Consider the following 22,644-nt stretch of genomic DNA (forward strand, 5'->3'; position numbering starts at 1 on the left):
CTAGCACACGTGCTTAGTAGTTGCCACACTGTAACGTTCCGTCCTGCTTTCTTAAGCTGACGGCTTAAGCGCCACCTTCAATAAGAAGGACCGTTAGCTCTGCTTAAATTTACCCGGATGAGACTGCCGACTCAGGGCAGGTCAAAGTCACGCAAGAACCGAAGTTGCACTTCAACACACCAACCAAAGTCATCAAAAACCAACCAGACTCAACCTTACCGACATTATCTACGAACTAAATTTAAGATTATATTTACAAAACTCTCGATAACCAATCAGGCAGGGGAATACTTAACCTTTAATAAACCTTAGCCAACCTAAAATCTTTTCAAAATGACGTGACGAAAAGAAATGTGAAGTGTGTGGTTCTAAACTAGGAGTAATTTTATTCAAAGGAAAATAACAACCAATACGCGGTCGCGTATCCTAAAACAAGATTATTTTATCGAATGGTCCTCAATTCGATGCGAAAAATTTATTGAAATTTTTAAATTAAGGAAAGCCTAATTCCCTAACCGTGTGTGACGTCACGTTCAAAATGCAAAACTGCTAATAATTTCTGTTTCGTTTGTAGGTAACTGAAATTCGAGCTTCAAGATGGACAGATCTGACCTTAGCTTCTTCTCAATGCCGGCGTTCCCACGTCGGATGCAATCTGCAGTCGAATTCGAGCTTTCGTGGATGCCACAAGCGAAAGTAGGCTGGACGCAACTCACCTTGCTTTGCGTCGCCGTTGTCGATACCAAGGAAAAGCTTTCACACCACCCAGTTGACTCGCGCGCTGGCGTTGAGTTTCGGGGTACAAATATCCCCTAGCACAGTGGAGTGATTGCCGTTAATATTGCTCGGCAAACGCCACGCGGCTTATTTACTTGCGAGTCGTAACGCCTACCACGTGCAAGTTACGTTGTGGTTCGATGCGGCTCTGGGACGGGTGTATCCTATCGACGAAACGACGCCCACTGAGCTTTCGGTGAAACCAACGCGTCGACGGCGTCGCAGACGTGGCTTTCCAACGACGGTTCACTCGACGTCTTATAGATGTCGGACCCAACGGTCACGACGTTTGGTACCACGTGCTTCGAACAGTGCACCAACTCCGCACAAACCGCCCACGAGAACGGGCTTTTGTCCTGCTCAACGTGGCTGACTTTATTATTTGCTCGAATATATTATAGTTAATTAACTAGGCTCACCTGAATTCAAAGTCGAAAATATTAACTAGGTTCGCAACAATTTCAGTCTTAAACTGAATCACACTCGATAAATATATAAACTAAATACAAAAGTAAGTATTAGAACTAATATTTAGGAAAATAAACTTAATCGGACGCGAACTTACTCCGAGTTTAGTATGGCGTCGTTCAAATTCACTTTTTAAAAAAGACTGTAAGTTTTCAACTGAACTCTAGTAAGCACTCCACTATAATGAGGAAACCGACGCGAGTTAGATTGGCTTCAGCCTAGTCGTGGCTACGTGTTTCCCTCTTATTGGTCGGTTACAGAGAGTTTAATTTACGACGTAATACGAACTATTGTTGTAAATTACAATCAAATCTGGCTGTTTTACAACGACGCATTAGATCATGAACGACGCAATAAATTCAAATTTCTAATCCTTCTGTGCTACTTCAGTTCTTGACACATAGGTGGCTAATATAGGTTACTGTCTTTGCTAGACTTTCAAATCCACTGACTGCATCGTCACGTCAGGGTAAATGAAAACTTACATTGAGCAATACACAGCACGAAATCAGACAGCAAAATACGCGAAACATAAATTAAACGACAAACGCTTTAAGTTGGGTTCACAATGTTCTTACATTCTCGCCCATCCTAACAAAATAAAAATTATGAAATGAAATTTTGAAATTTTTATTCTTCAATTTATTCCTAAATCAGACATCTAATTTATTATTACAGACTAACACATGATTGATTGAACGAAGTATCTGGTTTACGGACTATACTATTGAATGAGAATTATTTTTCATTGTGCTGTGGCATTTTTTTTTTTCTAATTGAATTTCTTACATTAACTTTCTTACTTCAATTGACCTCAGAAATGTCTGAGCAGATTTACAAATTCTTCGAATCGATACAATTTACCTCAGAAACGTCTGAGAAAAGTCCTATTTCCAATGAATTCTAATTTCACCTCAGAAATGTCTGAGAACCAAAACAATTCAAATACAATCTTAATTAACCCCAGAAATATCTGAGCCTCTAATCAAAACAATCTCAAACTCTTATATCTGAGCATTCACTGTGAATTAAATATTATTGTTGCCACAACATATTGTTTACTTTGGGTTTAATGGAATGTTTTGCTATGCTGGGAGTTGCTTGATACTACTGCTGTCAAACGGATCTGTCAAATGAAACTGTCAAACTACTGCAATGATAACCGGGCTATTGTAAAACGAAAGTGAAAGTGAAAACTAAAATGTGGCGCAAGAATATTAAAGAAAACTATGGCTTATTAAGAGAAATTATGGTAAAAAGTTTACTGCGCGTCCCATTTCAAGCGCCTCGACATTTATGGAACTAGTGGAGTGGATTATCGACTGCGAAAGGTATGTTTACTATGGGATCAAAGTGTTAACGTTCGGCGGTGGTGTGTGAAAAGGACTATGCAACGATCCCCCATTCAACCAATCTACGATAATATTTTAACAAAACTGACTAATTAAACAATGCTAATTTTATAAACTATCATCAACAACGGAGGAAACACTATGTGACATCTCGACGTTGGATTCTGCCAGACACCTCTTCGAGTATTTTGTTATTGTTGGCTTGTTTATGTGCATCGGCGGATGCACCGTCATAGCTGGTGTGCTTTAGGCGCGTTTTAAGAAGGATCCATGATAACTGCCTGGTATCCTTTTCCCATTGAGATCCTCTACTACATAAGTGTTAGTGCCGAGCACTTCTCGTACTCGAACTTTGCTAAATTTGTTTCCAAATTTGCCAACAAAGTTTTTCTGTTTATTGGACAGGTGCATTTCCTTTTTATACACAGTGTCTCCCACCGCAAAGTGATGTTTGGTGTTAGCTCGCAAGTTATACGAACTACTATATCTTTTATATGCATTGAGAAGGTTTTCGCGGACGATGTTGAACAAGTTATTTGTTTCTCGTTTTAGGTCTTCGCTGCCTCTTTTGTCCTGGATTCGCTGCAAGAGATCATATTCATCGCCGGTGCTCACCATATTACGGCCAAAGTTGACGAAGTACGGTGTGTACCCCGTACTGTCGTGTACATTTGTGCGAATTGCCTTCGCGATCTGATGGACAGACTCATCCCAGTCCCGGTGGTCCTTTTTACGGTTAAGCGAACATCGAATCGCAGTAACAATAACCCGATTGACGCGCTCCGTCGGATTCGGTGCGGGATGATACACAGAGAGATTCCAGTGAGTAACCGAATACTTTTGTAGCAGCTTAGTGAACATTTCGCCTTTGAAGACCTGTGCATTATCAGTGATACACACGCTGGGTGTACCGAACAAGTTGAACACCAGGTTTTCGACGAAAGCACATACGGGTTGCGCAGTTGCTGTTCGCATACATTGCACCAACACGAATTTGGAGAAGAAGTCGCTAACGACCAAAATCCAAACATTCCCTTTTCTGCTGCGCGGATATGGACCCAGAAAATCTAGTGAAATCAGCTCCCAGGGGCGCGTGCATAGTTTCGGTTTTCCGCACGGAGGTGTTACGTTGAGGTTTGGAACTTTAGATTCACGACAAACTTCGCATCGTTCACAAAACCTTTTGATGTCCGCTGCCATTCGTGGCCAATAGAATCGCTCACGAATTTTAGCCAATGTTTTAACCAATCCAAGGTGCGCTTCCTGGTGGATTGTCCTCATTACGTCTTGCCTTTCCGCCAAAGGGACTACATATTTCCAACGGAAGGTGCTATCTTCCACGATGGATGCATTTGTAATAAACTTATATACTTTTCCATCCTGTATGGTGAAATCCCGGTATTTTTCTGGGAATTTCTCAATCATCTGTTTGAGCTGCGTTATATACGGGTCCATGAGGGTAACTTCTACGGAGTTCACCGCTCTCGACAGGGCATCTGCTGGTATGTTTTCGCTCCCTTTGCGATACTGCAGTAGAAGATCGTATTTTGATAGTTTTAATGCCCAACGAGCGATTCGGGGCGATTTACTTTCGATTGACATATTGCGTAGGAACGTAAGACTCATTGCGTCAGTTTGTACGACAAACTGCGATCCTTCCACGAAATGCTTAAAGTTCTCAATGCTCAAGAGAACAGCAAGACACTCTCTTTCAGTGGCGCTATAGCGGCGCTGGGTGCTGGAGAGCTTCTTTGAGAAGTACGCAATCGGCCGCCTCTCACCATCGTTGTTTTGCGTCAAAACGGCTCCAATTGCGAGGTCAGAACTATCGGTCTCAATCACGAAGGGTTTCGTGAAATCAGGGTTTGAAAGCACCGGGGCTGTTACAAGCAATGTTTTAAGTTTTATTAATGCTACATCGGCTGCTTCTGTCCAAGTAAAATGTTTGCGATTCTTTTTAAGTAAATCGGAGATGGGACTGGTAACTTCCGAATAATTGGGTATGAATTTTTGATAAAACCCAGCCAATCCTAGAAGTCTTCTAATGTCCTTGATCGTCTTCGGTACGGGATACCCAGAACGGGTTGAACCTTGCTGACATCCATGGACAAACCGTCCTCTGAGAGTACGTATCCCAAATAACGGATCTTCGTCTGACAAAATTTACTTTTTTGTAAATTTATTGTGAGACCCGCATTACGAAGTCTCCGAGCTACCTCTTTTATTAGCTCAATATGCTCCTCCAAACTATTGGACACGATGATTATGTCATCCAAATATACGTAAACCCTCGGCTCCAGATCGTGGCCTAATACTCTACTCATAAGGCGAGCCATTGTTGCCGGGGCATTTGACAAACCAAAAGGCATTACAGTAAACCGATAAAGGTTTTTCGTGGTTCGAAACGCAGTCATGTTTTTGGAAGAATTTTCTAAAGCCACTTGATAATAGGACTCACTGAGATCGATTACCGTAAAATACTTAGATTTTGGAATCCTCTGTAGTATTGCCATCATATTCGGAAAAGGGAACTCATCTCTTTTCGTAAATTGGTTCAACCTTCTCGAATCAAGGCAAATCCGCCATTTACCATTGGCTTTCTTCACCGGTAATAAGGGGTTTAGAAAGTCTATCGCGTGAGGACATTCTTCAATGACGCCTAACTTCTTCATTCGCTCAACTTCAGCATCGATCACACATTCAACCGACGGAGACCAACGATACGAGGGAAATTTTCGTGGCTTAGCTCCTGGCACAAGTTCGATTTTGTGTTTCATCAAAGTGGTTCGTCCTAGTTGGCCTTGTTTAGTCGCAGGAAGCTGTTGCACTACTTCAAACAGTTGTCGCCGTTCTAGATCGTTCAGGTTGTGTTCTGTTTGAAGATCTTCCGGAATTCGAAGGTGTGATTCAGGTATCTCCACCGTTGGCATTTCCAAATTTTCTTCAATCTCGTTCTTGGGTTGCTCTTCTATTTCACATGGTTGTAGTTGAAAACAGATTCTTTCCACATTTTCTCCAAAAATATTCTTCCACAAAACATAAATCTAGATTGTTAAGTTCCATCGCTGTTGTTTTGGAAGGCCTGGCTGATCCAATGGTGTTTTCTGAAGTCGTCAAACGAAAGCCAAACTTGTTAAGAAAGTCCATTCCTAATATTAGCTTTTTCGTGATCTCAGGAACTACTACAGTTGGAAGGACATGGGTCACATTTCCGATTGAAAATGGAACATTTACGTATCCTTGGCAGTGATAACCTGTCCCATCAGCAGTCTTTACTTTGAGCGGAATCGGATGAATTTCAAGGCCCAATTTGTCAATCAGGTCAAGTGTACTTATAATGGAGATGCTGGCTCCTGTATCCGCTAGTCCCTCAATTTCTTCAGACAAAATTCGAACTTTTAAATGTGGACATCGCGACACGGAGGTATTTATCTGAAAAACTCGGCGAAAATATGAAAAATCATTGTTGGGAATCCGCAAATCACGAAAAGGAGGACAACGATTCCCGGAATCGTCCTCAACTATTCGTTTTTTTGGTCTTCGTCTTCCGAACGAAGGTTGTGTTGATTTGGACACTTGAGCGCGGTCGTGTCCATCATTCCACAGATGTGACAGAAGATTCTCTTCCGTTTCTCACAATCTCGCCAGAGATGACCTGCCTGCTTGCAGTTCCAACACGTTACTTCGACATTTTTTTTTTTCAGCTGACGGTTTAGAATCCCCAAAATCTTTTAGAAAATTCCTTATTACGATTGAACATCGTCTTCGATCGCAGAGCATAAATTTCGGCTTCGGATTGTTCTGAAACGTCTTCGTGTTCTTCCTCCTCCAATACGACATGATGTACGGGTTTGGACTGGTTGTATCCTTGGTACAAATTATGCTCAAGAGCGTCAAATTTATAGCACATTTGAGCTAAATGGTCGATAGAGTGAATTGGCTCCAACGCTAGGCGTCGCTTATACGAAAGCTTCATATTCTCTACGATGATCTCGAACTTCTCGACCTCGGTCATCTTCCGTATCATTCGTTGGGCCAACATTTCCATATCAGCTAAGAAGGCGCTGAAAAGCTCATTAGGGCGTTGCTTACGATTACGCATCTCTTCGCGAATCAATCTGTCGCGGCTAGGGTTATCATATCTCATTTTAAGATACACCTCTAGTGTCTCCCAGGAATCGAATTTCTCTTCATATGTTGTGTACCAAACCGATGCGTTGTCTTTAAATAACAAGTGCGCATGCATTCGAAGCTCTGGTTTACTAATTGCGTAAGACCTACAAAGAATACCGATTTGCCTCAAGAAATCGCTGACTGGAACAGAATTTGTGTCCCCACTGAATTTTGGCCATTTCTCAATGATCGCACACTGTTGATGTGGTTGTCTTCTGGAATAAAAGTTACCCCGATACCCGTCAGCGTCGATTGGATATCTCTGAAGATTGGGTGACTCCACCGTTGTGGACGGATTTCGCATATATCCAAGTTGGGCTGGGTCAAAACGAACCTCACCAGCAGGGATTGTCCGGGTTTGGTTTATCGGTATTCTTGGCGTGCTTCTGGCCCCTGGACAAAGTCCACTCAGCTGAAGTGGAGGGCTAGGTTCACGTAACGGTCGAGAAACCAATCTGCCTCTTGATAGGTTTTCCACTTCCCGATCTACCAAGCGTAATTCTCCAACTCCTTCTGTCAGGTAATTCATTGCATTTTCCGGTCCCATCGAAAACTGTGTTCCTTGTTGGGTCAACTGGCCAACATACTTTTTCACGAACGCTTCTACCTGAGATAAATGCACGTATTCATTCATATTTATTTTTTTAGCTTCTGTCTTCGATGACTGATGAGCCTCGCAACTTTTTGGACGTTGTCCGTCGTCAGTTGGATACGCAGGAATTGTCTCTGGATGCGATGTCGGATTTGGCTGATCCCCAGTTCTCTCGTGTTTTTGTATCGGAACGAAAGCACGAACATTTTCATTCCGCACCAGTGGCTTTGGAAATTGGAAATTCAACGACGACACCATCCTTGGTGGTGACTGTAGAAATTCTGGAACAGAAGGACGTGCCACACGAGGAATTGCACCTGTATACCTTGGCTGAGGTCCTATTTCCATTTGAAGATCGAATACCCCACTTCTCGGATTTAAATCGATTAAAGCTGGTCCGAGATTAAGCGATGCTGGTATGGCTGTACTTAATGCCGGGTTTTGATTCAACGATGCCGGTTCGGAAACACCGGAGCTCCGTTCGGGATTCACCATTGGCGATCCTATTACGCCGCCAACCGCACCTTCAAGATTCAGTGAACCAGTAGACCCTAACCGTACAGGGTTCGGCAACGACCGGTTGATTTCTCGTCCACCTCCATCGGAGAAGTTCGTTGGCAGAGAGAACCTGGTAGCATTATCTGTTGGACGGGCCCTAAACTCAGTCGTTGGCAGTGGCGTTTCCATCGCACGAAAATCGATCTCAAAAATCGTTGGCCCAGACGTGTAACCAAATCTAACAACAGTCTACGGTTCTCGTGCTCCACGCCATCATGGGGGAATATACCGCCGGATTCTTTGATGGTAATGTACCAATCTAGAAATCACGTACCGATTTGGAGCTTCAGTCATAATTCTCTCAATTTCTTGCAGCTTGTATGGAACGATCGCGAGGTCCGCCTGCATCTGGTGATCGGCGACTACCAACGCTCTCGTCGCATTCGGATCACGAAGTAGATTCCTTAGTTCCTTTACGGCGAATCTCCGTTGCCAACCAGCGGCCGCGCACGAATTGCCAGCTCATAATCGAGCTCTTCTTCGTCGAGGTCATCGGCATAAATTCTATACCACTCCATTTTATGCACTAGTTAGTAGCAAACCAAAATTAGCAGTTTCAAAAGATCACTTCTCACTAGAATATAAATTCGTATATTGACAAACGCGAGAATGACAGCAGTTACTTAACCTACGGAATAATGCAAAAGAAATCAAAATATATTTACAAAAACAAAAAAACAAATCAAATTCTAAACTAATTCCGAATTCAATCTTAAGTCTAACCAAAATTCTTAATAAATTAATTCAAAATTTGTTCCTATACCAAACCAGTTAGATTATTCAATCAACCAATTCGAAAATACTATACCAAGACAGGGCCAATTCTAATATTCTACTAACTTTATAAGACCCAATTCCAAAATACTAATATGAAAACTCTACTCAGTTCGAATCTAATCTGGTCTCTAGGACCCAATCTAATTCCGTGGCCCCACGTTGGGCGCCAAAATGTAACGTTCCGTCCTGCTTTCTTAAGCTGACGGCTTAAGCGCCACCTTCAATAAGAAGGACCGTTAGCTCTGCTTAAATTTACCCGGATGAGACTGCCGACTCAGGGCAGGTCAAAGTCACGCAAGAACCGAAGTTGCACTTCAACACACCAAACAAAGTCATCAAAAACCAACCAGACTCAACCTTACCGACATTATCTACGAACTAAATTTAAGATTATATTTACAAAACCCTCGATAACCAATCAGGCAGGGGAATACTTAACCTTTAATAAACCTTAGCCAACCTAAAATCTTTTCAAAATGACGTGACGAAAGAAATGTGAAGTGTGTGGTTCTAAACTAGGAGTAATTTTATTCAAAATAACCAATACGCGGTCGCGTATCCTAAAACAAGATTATTTTATCGAATGGTCCTCAATTCGATGCGAAAAATTTATTGAAATTTTTAAATTAAGGAAAGCCTAATTCCCTAACCGTGTGTGACGTCACGTTCAAAATGCAAAACTGCTAATAATTTCTGTTTCGTTTGTAGGTAACTGAAATTCGAGCTTCAAGATGGACAGATCTGACCTTAGCTTCTTCTCAATGCCGGCGTTCACGTCGGATGCAATCTGCAGTCGAATTCGAGCTTTCGTGGATGCCACAAGCGAAAGTAGGCTGGACGCAACTCACCTTGCTTTGCGTCGCCGTTGTCGATACCAAGGAAAAGCTTTCACACCACCCAGTTGACTCGCGCGCTGGCGTTGAGTTTCGGGGTACAAATATCCCCTAGCACAGTGGAGTGATTGCCGTTAATATTGCTCGGCAAACGCCACGCGGCTTATTTACTTGCGAGTCGTAACGCCTACCACGTGCAAGTTACGTTGTGGTTCGATGCGGCTCTGGGACGGGTGTATCCTATCGACGAAACGACGCCCACTGAGCTTTCGGTGAAACCAACGCGTCGACGGCGTCGCAGACGTGGCTTTCCAACGACGGTTCACTCGACGTCTTATAGATGTCGGACCCAACGGTCACGACGTTTGGTACCACGTGCTTCGAACAGTGCACCAACTCCGCACAAACCGCCCACGAGAACGGGCTTTTGTCCTGCTCAACGTGGCTGACTTTATTATTTGCTCGAATATATTATAGTTAATTAACTAGGCTCACCTGAATTCAAAGTCGAAAATATTAACTAGGTTCGCAACAATTTCAGTCTTAAACTGAATCACACTCGATAAATATATAAACTAAATACAAAAGTAAGTATTAGAACTAATATTTAGGAAAATAAACTTAATCGGACGCGAACTTACTCCGAGTTTAGTATGGCGTCGTTCAAATTCACTTCTAAAAAGACTGTAAGTTTTCAACTGAACTCTAGTAAGCACTCCACTATAATGAGGAAACCGACGCGAGTTAGATTGGCTTCAGCCTAGTCGTGGCTACGTGTTTCCCTCTTATTGGTCGGTTACAGAGAGTTTAATTTACGACGTAATACGAACTATTGTTGTAAATTACAATCAAATCTGGCTGTTTTACAACGACGCATTAGATCATGAACGACGCAATAAATTCAAATTTCTAATCCTTCTGTGCTACTTCAGTTCTTGACACATAGGTGGCTAATATAGGTTACTGTCTTTGCTAGACTTTCAAATCCACTGACTGCATCGTCACGTCAGGGTAAATGAAAACTTACATTGAGCAATACACAGCACGAAATCAGACAGCAAAATACGCTAAACATAAATTAAAACGACAAACGCTTTAAGTTGGGTTCACAATGTTCTTACAACACTACGACACGGGAGTGTGCTAGAGTGTAGGACTCTTCCAGTCTAGACCTACCCACTAAACGCACCTTGGGCTCCCGCCTTAATTTTCCCCCAGGACTGTGTTCCAGCATTACTTCTGATACAGGCAGTACTTACCCTCTGAGTACGGGGTCAGCCTGTTGAGGATGATCCTCTCCAGAAACTTGCCCATCGTGTCAATTAGACAGGTCTGTTCGCCGAGGGGTCACTTGCTAGCTTCCCGGCCTTCAGCAACAGTACCAACTTTTGCCTTTTTCCTCTATCGGGAAAACTATGGTTCGCTATGATTGCTGCATTGAGAACCGTGTTCGGGATACTATCAGGCCCTGGAGCATAGCTCGTTGCCAGGAAATTAGCCACCGTGAATAGCTCTTCATTCTGTTGGAATATCAGGTAATGTGCGACGCTTCGCTGTAGATTGGATAATAAGCGGGCGCCGGTTAGTTGTAGTTGCTCTTTGGTACAGATTAAGGAAGTTTGGTATGGATAATTGTATATACCTATTGTTGAATAAAGAGAACTGCAACTGCTGGCAGAAGTATCAGTCAGTAGCCTGCCGTGGTGTAGAGAGGGAACTCTAGTTGTTATTCTTTGTGAGGGGGTTCCCTTGTCTTCGGCCAACACATTCGTCAGCCGTAGGCCAGAGACTTGTGGCCCGGGATTGGAAGATTACCTCGATATTCTTCGCCAACCTATCCGGGGACCATTCGGGGGGTGAAGAGCCCCTTTAGTCCTGGTCATCACTACACCCTCTCTTGCAGCTTTTGATGGCCAGCTCGAAACATTTCACGGTGGTCCGCTTTTACCTCTTCGATGCGGACACGTTCCATCCTTTGTCTAGCCTTAAGACAGATTGATCGGAGGGCTGCAATCTCGGCACTCCATCAGTATACCGGGCGTCTGCCATTTCTCAGCAGGGCTTTCCTCGGCATGGTAGCGTCGCATGCGCGTGATAGGACAGCTACCAACCAACCTACCAGCAGGGCTGCTGTGAAAGCTCCCCTGTGAAAGGGGTTCTCTGCCCTCGGATGCTTCACGCCGTAGTTAATCCTAAATTGCTAAATGTTCATTATGGGTGCAACCTGCTTCCACCCTCCAGTCCATTTATAGTGCCAGACCAGAACCACTACGTCGAGCTTCGCTATCGCCTCTAGTAACGCTTGACCCCTGTGATTGGTGCAGCGGATGTCACACTCCACTACCCAAGCGTTGAAATCTACCACTTTGACTACCAGTTTCCGACCCATTAGGTCGGACAATAACCTGCCAATCATCTGGTTGAACGTTTCTAACGGCCACTTTGGTGGGGCATAGCACCTAAGTAAAACACACCATTGATCTTGGCTATCGCGACACCCTCAGCGGAGGAGTGTACCACCTATTGGACCGGGTACCGCCACGCCACGCAAATAGCCGTCCGCCACCCAATTTCCATTATCGGCACTGACATGGGGGAGGTTCCTTCATCAGGGCTGCCACCTGGAAAAGTTTCGAGAAGAAGTAGAATCATAGAAATTTGACATAGCATAATAATAGAAAATGGGGACCCTCCTTAGCCGTGGATTGGTGGCTGGATTCGATTCCCGGTGCCGGTCTAGGAAATTTTCGGTTTGGAAATTTTCTGGACTTCCCTGGGCATAAAAGTATCATCGTGTTAGCCTCATGATATACGAATGCAAAAATGGTAACTTGGCTTAGAAAACTCGCAGTTAATAACTGTGGAAGTGCTTGTCGTCGATGTCGTCCGCAAAACCCAGGAGCATATGCGACCGTGTGATGATAGTGCCGTTCCTCTGCACGCCAGATCGCCTAATAGCGCCTTCGAGTGCAATGTTGAACAATGAATTGGAAAGTGCATCACCCTGCTTCAGTCCGTCTAAGGTCACGAACGAGGTTGACACTTCCTCTGCAATCCGAACACTTGATTTCGATCCATCCAGCGTTGCAAGTATCAGTCTAATCAGTTTCGCCGGAAAACCATGTTCGGGCATTATCTGCCACAGCTCATTTCTTTTCACTGAATCGTACGCTGCTTTGAAATCAATGAACAGATGGTGAGTCTGCAAGTTGTACTCCCGGAATTTATTAAGAATCATCCGCAGACTAAACATCTGATCCGTCGTTGATCGGCCCTCACGAAAACCTGCCTGGTATTCGCCGACGAAGGACTCCTCAAGCGGTCTCAATTTGTTAAACAGGATACGCGACAGGATTTTGTACGCCGAGTTCAGAAGGGTGGTCCCTCTGCAATTGGCACATTTCAGTATGTGTCCTTCCTTATAGCTTGGACATATGAGGCCATCCAGCCGGCAGGCAGTTCTTCATCCTCCCATATTTTCTGAAAAATGTGTTGGATTGATTGATGCAGCTGTTCACTTCCGTGTTTGAGAAGCTCGACCGGGATCTCGTCCTTTCCAGCAGCTTCACTGTTTTTCAGCTCGTTTAGAGCCTTCTTTACCTCATCCAGCGTTGGTGGTTCCACAGCTTGACCGTCGCTGACTATGTCCATCCTGTCACCGTTCAACAAATCTTCGAAGTGCTCCTTCCACCTGGCTACTAGTCTGGTCTGTCAGCAAATTCCCATCTAGGTCATTGCACATGGCGGGCACTGGCGCAGTCTTATGACGCGCGCCATTGACAGTTGCGTAAAACATATCCGCATATCGATTCTATCCATGGTCTCCTGCGCTTCAGCTATCACACTCTCTTCGTGTTGCCTTTTTTTCTGCGGTGCATCCGTTCCTCTTCTGCCCTTGCTACACTGTACCGCTCTTTGTTGGAACGGGTACGACCCATACTAGCATTCGACTCATAGCAACATTTTTCTCGTCCGTCACTCGCTGGCACTCCTCAAACCAACCATTTCGTTGGCGTCGCTGTGCAGTGCCTAACACTTCCTGCGCTGTTGTAGTCACAGCTTCGTGGATATTTTCCAACAATCTATTGACGTCGCCAGATCCGGTGGCATCTGCTATCCGCTTGTCCAGCTTCTGGTGGTACTGTTCAGAAACTCCTTCAACTGACAAGTATTGGATATTGAAACGCATGCGTTCTGTTGTTTCGTGAATTCGTGACGCTGGAAAGTCGCGCCCGAATTTTTGCAACTACAAGGTAGTGATCCGAGTCAATGTTCGGACCTCTGAAGGACCTTATATCTACACTACCAAAAATCCACACATATTTATTGGCAAAAATCCATAGATTTAACTTATGAACAACTAAAAACAACAAAGATTTAACTTATGAACAACTAAAAAAAATATATATTCAAATAAACTTTATGTGCACAGCAAAAATAATTGTAAATTGCATCGACGTAATTTGCGCGATGTACCGAAAAAGCAATGTAAACGCTAATTAAAGATGTAAAATAGCATCATTTTGTATGTATTTTCACATCGCCCTTAAATTACACAAACCCAAAACCTATCGGTTGGCTGTACGTTAATTTAGTGTAATATTAAAATATTTAGAAATATGATATTACATATAAACATATGCAACCAAGTGTTTCTAATGCATTTGTGTATTATTACACAAGTTAGATGGAATTTCACATTTAAAAAATATGCAATTTTGAATCTAACACTGTCTCAGATTTCATTTTCCTTCGGTCGTCTGGTTCGGTACAAAACTTTCTCGATGATAAGCTCGATTATTTGTTTGTTTTTCCGCGATTTCCGCGATAAAATGCTAAATAATTTATAAAGTGACCATGGTGACCATCCACCACGACTTCAGGAACATCGCCAGCAATGGTAAGTTCAATAAAATATGTGAAATTGATGAAAATTAAATATTTTCAATCGACGCTATACGGCAGAAATTTTCTAACCTGTTTTTTTTTTGTCTTTAGGTTTTCATATATCGACGCAGCGGAAGACTCACGGTGGATCCCAGGCATTACCATTTAAGTCGGATCCGTGCGTTTCGCACGAAGCAAATGAAGAATATGCCCAGCAAAACTCCACGACCGGTTGTCGGACTTCCCCAAGCTGGATGATTTGCATGCGAGCTGATGAACAGCAGAACGATGGTCCTTACTGGTTGGAATTACAGCGGATCATCTAAATTTGCTTCATCGTAGCCATCGTAGCATAACATGGACATATCGTGAGTATTTCGCTTCATGTAAACGATTTTCTTTACATATTCGCTTATGGGTAGTACCAGAGAGCAATATTGTTTCTTGTTGTCCTGACTCCTGAAGCTTGCCAGCGGAACGACTACGGAAACGGCAAATTTTAGAGAACATATATGGTCTTACTGCCAAATCTTGCCGTATTCGCAGCCATTCCGCTGCATTAATTGCTTTGGAAGAAGATTCTACATATTAACAATCATTGCTATAAACCGAATCCGAAGCAGTCTGTAAACAATAGATTAGTTCGCTTGAGTTCTGAAAGTAAACTGTTTTAGATTTCGAAAGAATTATCCTGTGAATTCCTGTGGGATACCAAATGAAATAGAGATGCGAAAGGAATTCTTGAAATATTCCAAAAGAGATGCATAAATCAATTCTGCGGGGACTTGGGGACTTGAATGGAATAAAAATAAACCCATATACCTAGCAATTTTTCGAAGATTCCAAATGGAATCTTTCGGCGATTCTAAATGTGGGCTTCACAGTCTTGTCGCGAGCTGTTAGGCGACAGGCGCGGTTTCGATTCCCACCCTAAAGGAGTGAACTTTTCGTATAGAGGAAAGTTCTCCACGGTTCCATCATCGTTTGAGGATTCGTAACGGAGTGCTTTAAGGATTCCTTTGAGGATTCCCAGTGTAATCGTTCAGGAATTTTAATTAAAATCGTTTAGGGAATCATGTCGGAATGTTTTATGGAACCCAAATGAAATCGTTTGAGGATTCATAACGGAGTGCTTTAGGGATTCTCAATGGATTTTTTTAAAGATTCTCAATGGAATCATTTGGAAATTCCCATTGTAATCGTTTGGAGATTTTAATTGAAAACGTGTGGGGATTCATGTCGGAATGTTTCAGGAAATCCAAATGGAATCGTTTAGGGATTTATTTCGGAAATGTTTCAGGAAATCCAAATGGAATCGTTTGGGGATTCTTAACGGAGTGCTTTAGGGATTCCCAATGGATTCCTCTGAGGATTCTCAGTGGAATGATTTGGGGAGTCTAATTTCCCATAGTAATGATTTGGAGATCTCAATTGAAATCGTTTGGGGATTCATGTCGGAATCCTTCAGGAATTTCCTATGAAATCGTTTGGGGTTTCCAATTGAAATCGCTTGTGGATTTATGTCAGCATGCTTCTGAAAATCGTTTGAGTATTCATGTCGAAATACTTCATGAAATCCCAATGGAATCGTCCTGGGATTCATGTCGGAATGTTTCAGGAAATCAAAATGGAATCTTTTGGGGATTCATAACGAAGTGCCTTAGGGATTCTCAATGGATTCTTTTGAGGATTCTCAATGGAATCATTTGGGAATTCCCATTGTAATCGTTTGGAAATTTTATTTGAAATCGTTTGGGGATTCATGCGATGTCGGAATATCTCAGGAAATCCAAATGGAATCGTTTAGGGATTTATTTCGGAAATGTTTCAGGAAATCCAAATGGAATCGTTTGGGGATTCTTAACGGAGTGCTTTAGGGATTCCTTTGGGGATTCCCTTTGAAGAAAATTTTAATTTAAATCGTTTGGGGATTCATGTCGGAATGTTTCATTGGGGATTCATGTCGGAATCCTTCAGGAAATCCTAATGGAATCTTTGAAGGATTCATAAAGGAGTGCTTTAGGGATTCCCAATGGATTCCTTTGAAGATTCTCAGTGGAATGATTTGGGAATTCCCATTGTAATTGTTTGGAGATTTCAATTGAATTCGTTTGGAGATTCATGTCGGAATCATTCAGGAATTTCCAATGGAATCGTTTGGGGTTTCCCATTGAATTCGTTTGGGGATTTTAATTTAAATCGTTTGGGGATTTTAATTTAAATCGTTTGGGGATTCATGTCGGAATGTTTCAGGAAATCCCAATAGAATCATTTGGGGATTCATAATGGAGTGCTTTAGGGATTCCTTTGACGATTCTCAGTGGAATGATTTTGGGATTCCCATTGTAATCGTTTGGAATTTCAATTGAAATCGTTTGGAGATTCATATCGGAATAATTCAGGAATATCAAATGGAATCGTTTGTGGTTTCCCATTGAATTCGTTTGTGGATGTATATCAGCATGCTTCTGAAAATCGTTTGAGTATTCATGTCGGAATACTTCATGTAATCCCAATGGAATCGTTTTGGGATTCATGTCGGAATGTTTCAGGAAATCACAATGGAATCTTTTGCGGAATTAATAACGGAGTGCCTAAGGGATTCTCAATGAATTCTTTTGGAAATTCTCATTGTAATCGTTTGGAGATTTTAATTGAAATCGTTTGGGGATTCAGGTCGGAATGTCTCAGGAAGTCCTAATGGAATCGTTTGGGGATCCTTAACGGAGTGCTTTAGGGATTCCTTTGAGGATTCCCTTTGAAGAAGATTTAAATATAAATCGTTTGGGGATTCATGTCGGAATCCTTCAGGAAATCCTAATGGAATCTTTTGGGGATTCATAAAGCAGTGCTTTAGGGATTCCCAATGGATTCCTTTGAAGACTCTCAGTGGAATGATTTGGGAATTCCCATTGTAATCGTTTGGAGATTTTAATTGAAATCGTTTGGGGATTCATGTCGGAATGCAAGGATGTTAACGATCATTCAGTAATTTGTGTTCGATCATTTAGTAGTTTGTCAATAACACATTCCAGAAGCTGAATTTTAAAATATGTTGTATGGTGAACTTCTAGTGCGAAGGTTTTTCTACAACTCTGCCTAATGGTTCGTTGTTTGAATTTCACTAGTAACGGAGTTAAAGCTATATTTTCAGTAACTTAGACTAAATGATAACAAAACTCCAATCATCCTAGTTTAAGTTACTGCAACTAGCGCTCTAACTCCGTTACTAGCTGAATTCTAATATTCAATTGAATTCTAAGATTCCCATTGCAATCGTTTGGATATTTCAATGAATCGCCTGCTTTGAGCGTGCTTACAGCGGCACACTAGGAGTTAACTTTCTGAAATCAGTATGGCGAAAGGCATCTAAGGTTCGATTTCTTAAAATTAAGCATCTTCATCGAAAAAATATTTGGTAGGCGTAGTAGCGGACACCATCCTTCATAACCGGTACCAAATAGTTTCTAATGTGTCCAGAATGAAAAACCAATTGAATAAACGAATGCTGGAGTCGCTGGGATGTCCCCGGGGAACCTGTGAATGGGGACATTTAAGTTTTACCACCAAAATCTGTCATTCGACGGCTCTTTTTTCATGGTTTTCGATCAGGAAGCGAAGTATGAATAGAAAATGTTCCATTGAAGGCTCTGACCGCTTCCAGAATCTACGGATTGGCCCCGGGGAACCTGTGGAAGGGAACATTTTAGTTTTACCAAAAAACCAGTCGCTCGATGGCTCTTTTTTCATGGTTTTCGATCAGGAAGCGAAGTATGAATATAAAATGGTCAATTTACGGTTCTGTCCACTTCCAGGACCTACGGATTGGCCCCGGGGAACCTGTGGAAGGGGACATTTTAGTTTTACCACCAAAACCAGTCATTCAACGGCTCTTTTTTCATGGTTTTCGATCAGGAACCAAAGTATGAATATAAAATGGTCCATTGATGGCTCTGATTGCTTCCAGGATCTACGGATTGGCCCCGGGGAACGTGTGGAAGGGGACATTTTGGTTTTAGCACCAAAACCAGTCATTCGAAGGCTCTTTTTTCATGGTTTTCGATCAGGAAGCGAAGCATGAATATAAAATATTCCATTGACGGCCCTGACCGCTTTCAAGACCTACGGATTGGCCCCGGAGAACCTGTGGAAGGGAACATTTTAGTTTTACCACCAAAACCAGTCATTTGACGGCTCTTTTTTCATGGTTTTCGATCAGGAAGCGAAGTATGAATATATAATGGTCCATTGACGGCTCTGATTGCTTCCAGGATCTACTGGTTGCCTCCGAGGAACCTGTGGAAGAGGACATTTAATTTTTAGCACCAAAACCAGTCATTCGACGGCTCTTTTTTCATGGTTTTCGATCAGAAGGCAAAGTATGAATATAAAATGGTCCATTGTCGGCTCTGACCTCTTCCAGGACCTACGGATTGGACCCCGGGGAACCTGTTGAAGGGGACATTTTAGTTTTAGCATCAAACCCAGTCATTCGAAGGCTCTTTTTTCATAGATTTCGACCAGGAAGCGAAATATGAATTAAAAATTACCATTGACGGCTCTGACCGCTTCCAGGACCTACTGATTGCCCCCGAGGATTCTGTGAATGAGGACACTTTAGTTTTAGCACTAAAACCAGTCATTCGATTTTTGATCAGGAAGCGAAGTATGAATATAAAATGGTCCATTGATGGCTCTGACCGCTTCCAAGACCCACGGATTGCTCCTGGAGAATCTGTGTAAGAGGACATTTTATTTTAAGTATCATAACCAGTTATTCGACGGCTCTTTTCTAGTGGTTTCGATTAGGAATCGAGAAATGAATATAATTGGCCCAGGAAGCCTGTGGAAGGGGACATTTTAGTTTTAGCGCCAAAACTAGTCATACAACGGCTCTGTTTTCATGGCTTTGGATCAGGAAGCGAAGTATGAAGTAGGCAGGTTCCCCGTGAGCTATCCGTAGGTCCAGAAAACGGCCAGAGCCGTCAATGGTTCATTTTTTGTTCATACTTCACATTCTGATTGAAATCCATGAAAAAGAGCCGTCCAATGATTGGTTTTTGTGCTAAAACTAAAATGTCCCCTTCCACAGTTCCCCGGGGCAATCCGTAAGTCCTGGAAGCGGTCAGATCCATTAATGGTCCAATTTATACTCATACTTCGCATCCTGATCAAAAATCACGAGAAAAAAACCGTCGAGATATTGGTTTTGGTGTTTCAACTTAAATGTTACTTTCCACTGGTTTTCCGGGGGAATCTGTAGGTCCTGAGAGCGATCAGATTCATCAATGGTCAATTTTATATTAATACTTTGCCTATATTAAAGAAGAGCTGTCGAATGATTGATTTTGGTGTAAAAACTTAAATGTCCCCTTCCACAGGTTTCTCGGGGGCAACCAGTAGGTCCTGGAAGCGGTCAAAGCTGTCAATGGTCCTTTTATATTTATACTTTGCTTCCTGATCGAAAACCTATAAAAAGAGCCGTCGAATAACTGATTTTAGTGCTAAAACTTATATGTTCCCTTCCGCAGGTTCCCCGGTGGCAATCCTTGGGTCCTGGAAGCGGTCAGAGCCGCCAATGATCCATTTTATTTTCGTACTTCGTTCCTGATCGATAATCATGAATGAAGAGCTGTCGAATGGCTGGTTTTGGTGCTAAAACTAAAATGTCCCCTTCCACAGGTTTCTTGGGGCCAATCCGTAGATCCTGGAATCGGTCAGAACCGTCAATGGACCATTATAAATTCATACTTCGCTTCCTGATCGAAAACCATGAAAAAAGAGCCGTCGAACGACCGGTTTTGGTGGTAAAACTAAAATGTCCCCTTCCACAGGTTCCCCGGGGCCAATCCGTAGGTCCTGGAAGCGGTCTGAGCCGTCAATGGACCATTTTATATTCATACTTCCCTTCCTGATCGAAAACCATGAAAAAAGAGCCGTCGAACGACTGGTTTTGGTGGTAAAACTAAAATGTCCCCTTCAACAGGTTTCCCGGGGCCAATCCGTAGGTCCTGGAAGCGGTCAAAACCGTAAATTGACCATTTTATATTCATACTTCGCTTCCTGATCGAAAACCATAAAAAAGAGCCGTCGAACGACTGGTTTTGGTGGTAAAACTAAAATGTCTCCTTCAACAGGTTCCCCGGGGCCAATCCGTAGATCCTGGAAGCGGTCAGAGCCTTCAATGGAACATTTTCTATTCATACTTCGCTTCCTGAGCAGCCAATGAACCATTTTATATTCATACTTCGCTTCCTGATCGAAAACCATGAAAAAAAACCGTCGAATGACTGATTTTGGTGCTAAAACTTAAATGTCCCCATTCACAAATGTCCCCGACTCCAGGAGCCATAGTCGGTTCCATGGACATACCGTCAAACTGCATTAATTTTCTAGTTCGGGCATGCCTGAATTGTCAAAATCGGATGATAACTAAGATAGTTACAACACATCTAATTTTACCCAAAATTTGCCTATCCTAATTATTTTGTCCATCCCCTGTATGTACTTAAGCAATTTCAGTGGAACTTCAGGATCGATTCCAAAGAGATCTCATGGAGGAATTCCAAGAGAACTTCGTAAGCAATTCCAGTGGGACCACATGGAGCAATTTCAAGGGGATCTCCTGGATGAATTATAAGAGAAATGCTGAAGCAATTCCAAGAGGAGCTCCTGGATCAATTCCAGTGGGAACTCCTGTAGCTTTTCCAAGGGGAACTCCTGGAGGAATTTTAAAAGAACTGCTGAAGCAATTCCAGTGTAAACTCCTGGAGCAATACACTGGGAACTCCTGGAGGAATTTTAAGAGAATTGCTGAGGCAATTCCAGGAGGAACTCCTGGAGCAATTGCAGTGGAAACTCGTAGAGCGATTTCAATAGGAACTTCTGGAGAAATTGTAGAAGCAACTCCTGGAGGAATTCTGCAAGAACTGCTGAAGCAATTTCAGTGGGAACTCTAAAGCAATCCCTGAAATAAATTCTGGAGGAGTTTCTGGATCATTTTCAGAAACAGAAACTGTTGAAGAATAAAAAATTGTCCTTATTGAGTAAGAATAATCTTTATCGCATGGTAGCTTGTAGCCTCAATCGGCAATGAAATAAATATCGTTCTGCACCTGTTTTTATTATTTTTTTTTGCGTTTTTCAGCATCTGAATACTTGACCATCGTCTTTTGCGCCGCTCGGATGTTTGTTACTAGGGTAACTCGTCTGGAACTGTGGCTTGGAAGCGGCTACCGTCACCTACCGTCATGTTTTTTGATAAAAATAGAACCATAACATCTGCGCAAATTCAATAGTAATTAATAAAGTTATGATAAAAACAAATCTCAAAATGCTAATTTAATCATCAAAACAATCGCACCTCCTCGAAAATAACTATATTCAACATATTTTACCATGCATATCGGACTGTATTACATTCCATTCTTTTACATCGCTATGGTTACGTCGTCTTTTTGATTACATCGATAAAAATTACATCGCTCCTACTTATTACACAGCAAGCTCTTGAGTACATCGTGCTGTGTAATATTAAACAATCGATGGATTTAGGTGGTTGCAGCGATTTCGATGTAATATTCAACAACTTTTTTTGCTGTGTGTGGTCTCGAATTAGCAATTATTTAATTCTCGGGTACTTATTCAAAAGGATGTATGTGATTTTGTAAACAAAGATTCAAACGTCGATTTGTCCGATCTGATGGCACTCCCACGCAAACCATCACCATGAACAGAGAGGGGGAAGCTTCGGCTACCTGCTAGTGGCGTTGGTTTGCGTGGGAGTCCCATCAGATCGGACGAATCGATGTTTGAATCTTTGTTTACAAAATCACATACGTCCTTTTGAATAAGTACCCGAGAATTTATGTATGGTTCTATATCGAATATATTAGGGTGGAGCTATTGCAAAAATTTATAACGGCGACACATATATCTTATACAGATATTTTTGGCAGTATAACATCCGAGAAATTTCGTCCGTCGATCAGCACGTGGTATTTCTGTGAGAAAGTGTCTCCACGCGGATGTTGCCAGGTGTGTTTGCGGATATTCTTACGTGCGAAATAGTTACTGCCGATTGCCATCCCTCCAGCAGCAGCAAAGGTTACACGTCGCAGACCCTTATCTTTGGCAGCGGAATGAAGGCTTTCCGTACCAATGACAGGGCGAAAAAAAAAATTTTCTTCCGCTCTGCGCATTTGCATCCCCAAAGACAATTTTTACA

General features: G+C 42.4%; 3 long non-coding RNA genes across 3 annotated transcripts; 1 reads left to right on the forward strand and 2 right to left on the reverse strand.

Moving 5' to 3' along the window:
• Positions 1-473: 473 nt before the first annotated feature.
• LOC134204648 (uncharacterized) lies at positions 474-2,575 on the reverse strand. Its single transcript, XR_009977920.1, has 3 exons — positions 1,343-2,575; positions 1,197-1,276; positions 474-1,133 (listed from the first exon to the last, which is right to left on the reverse strand). It is a non-coding gene; the product is annotated as an uncharacterized LOC134204648 (long non-coding RNA).
• Positions 2,576-9,495: 6,920 nt separating this feature from the next.
• LOC134204649 (uncharacterized) lies at positions 9,496-10,203 on the reverse strand. Its single transcript, XR_009977921.1, has 3 exons — positions 10,172-10,203; positions 10,026-10,105; positions 9,496-9,962 (listed from the first exon to the last, which is right to left on the reverse strand). It is a non-coding gene; the product is annotated as an uncharacterized LOC134204649 (long non-coding RNA).
• A 4,078-nt stretch (positions 10,204-14,281) lies between these two features.
• On the forward strand, positions 14,282-21,743 carry LOC134204647 (uncharacterized). The gene is made up of 3 exons (XR_009977919.1): positions 14,282-14,430; positions 14,529-14,785; positions 21,565-21,743. It is a non-coding gene; the product is annotated as an uncharacterized LOC134204647 (long non-coding RNA).
• Positions 21,744-22,644: the final 901 nt, after the last annotated feature.

Source organism: Armigeres subalbatus, unplaced genomic scaffold (assembly GCF_024139115.2).
Source record: "Armigeres subalbatus isolate Guangzhou_Male unplaced genomic scaffold, GZ_Asu_2 Contig792, whole genome shotgun sequence".
Classification (NCBI taxonomy): domain Eukaryota; kingdom Metazoa; phylum Arthropoda; class Insecta; order Diptera; family Culicidae; genus Armigeres; species Armigeres subalbatus.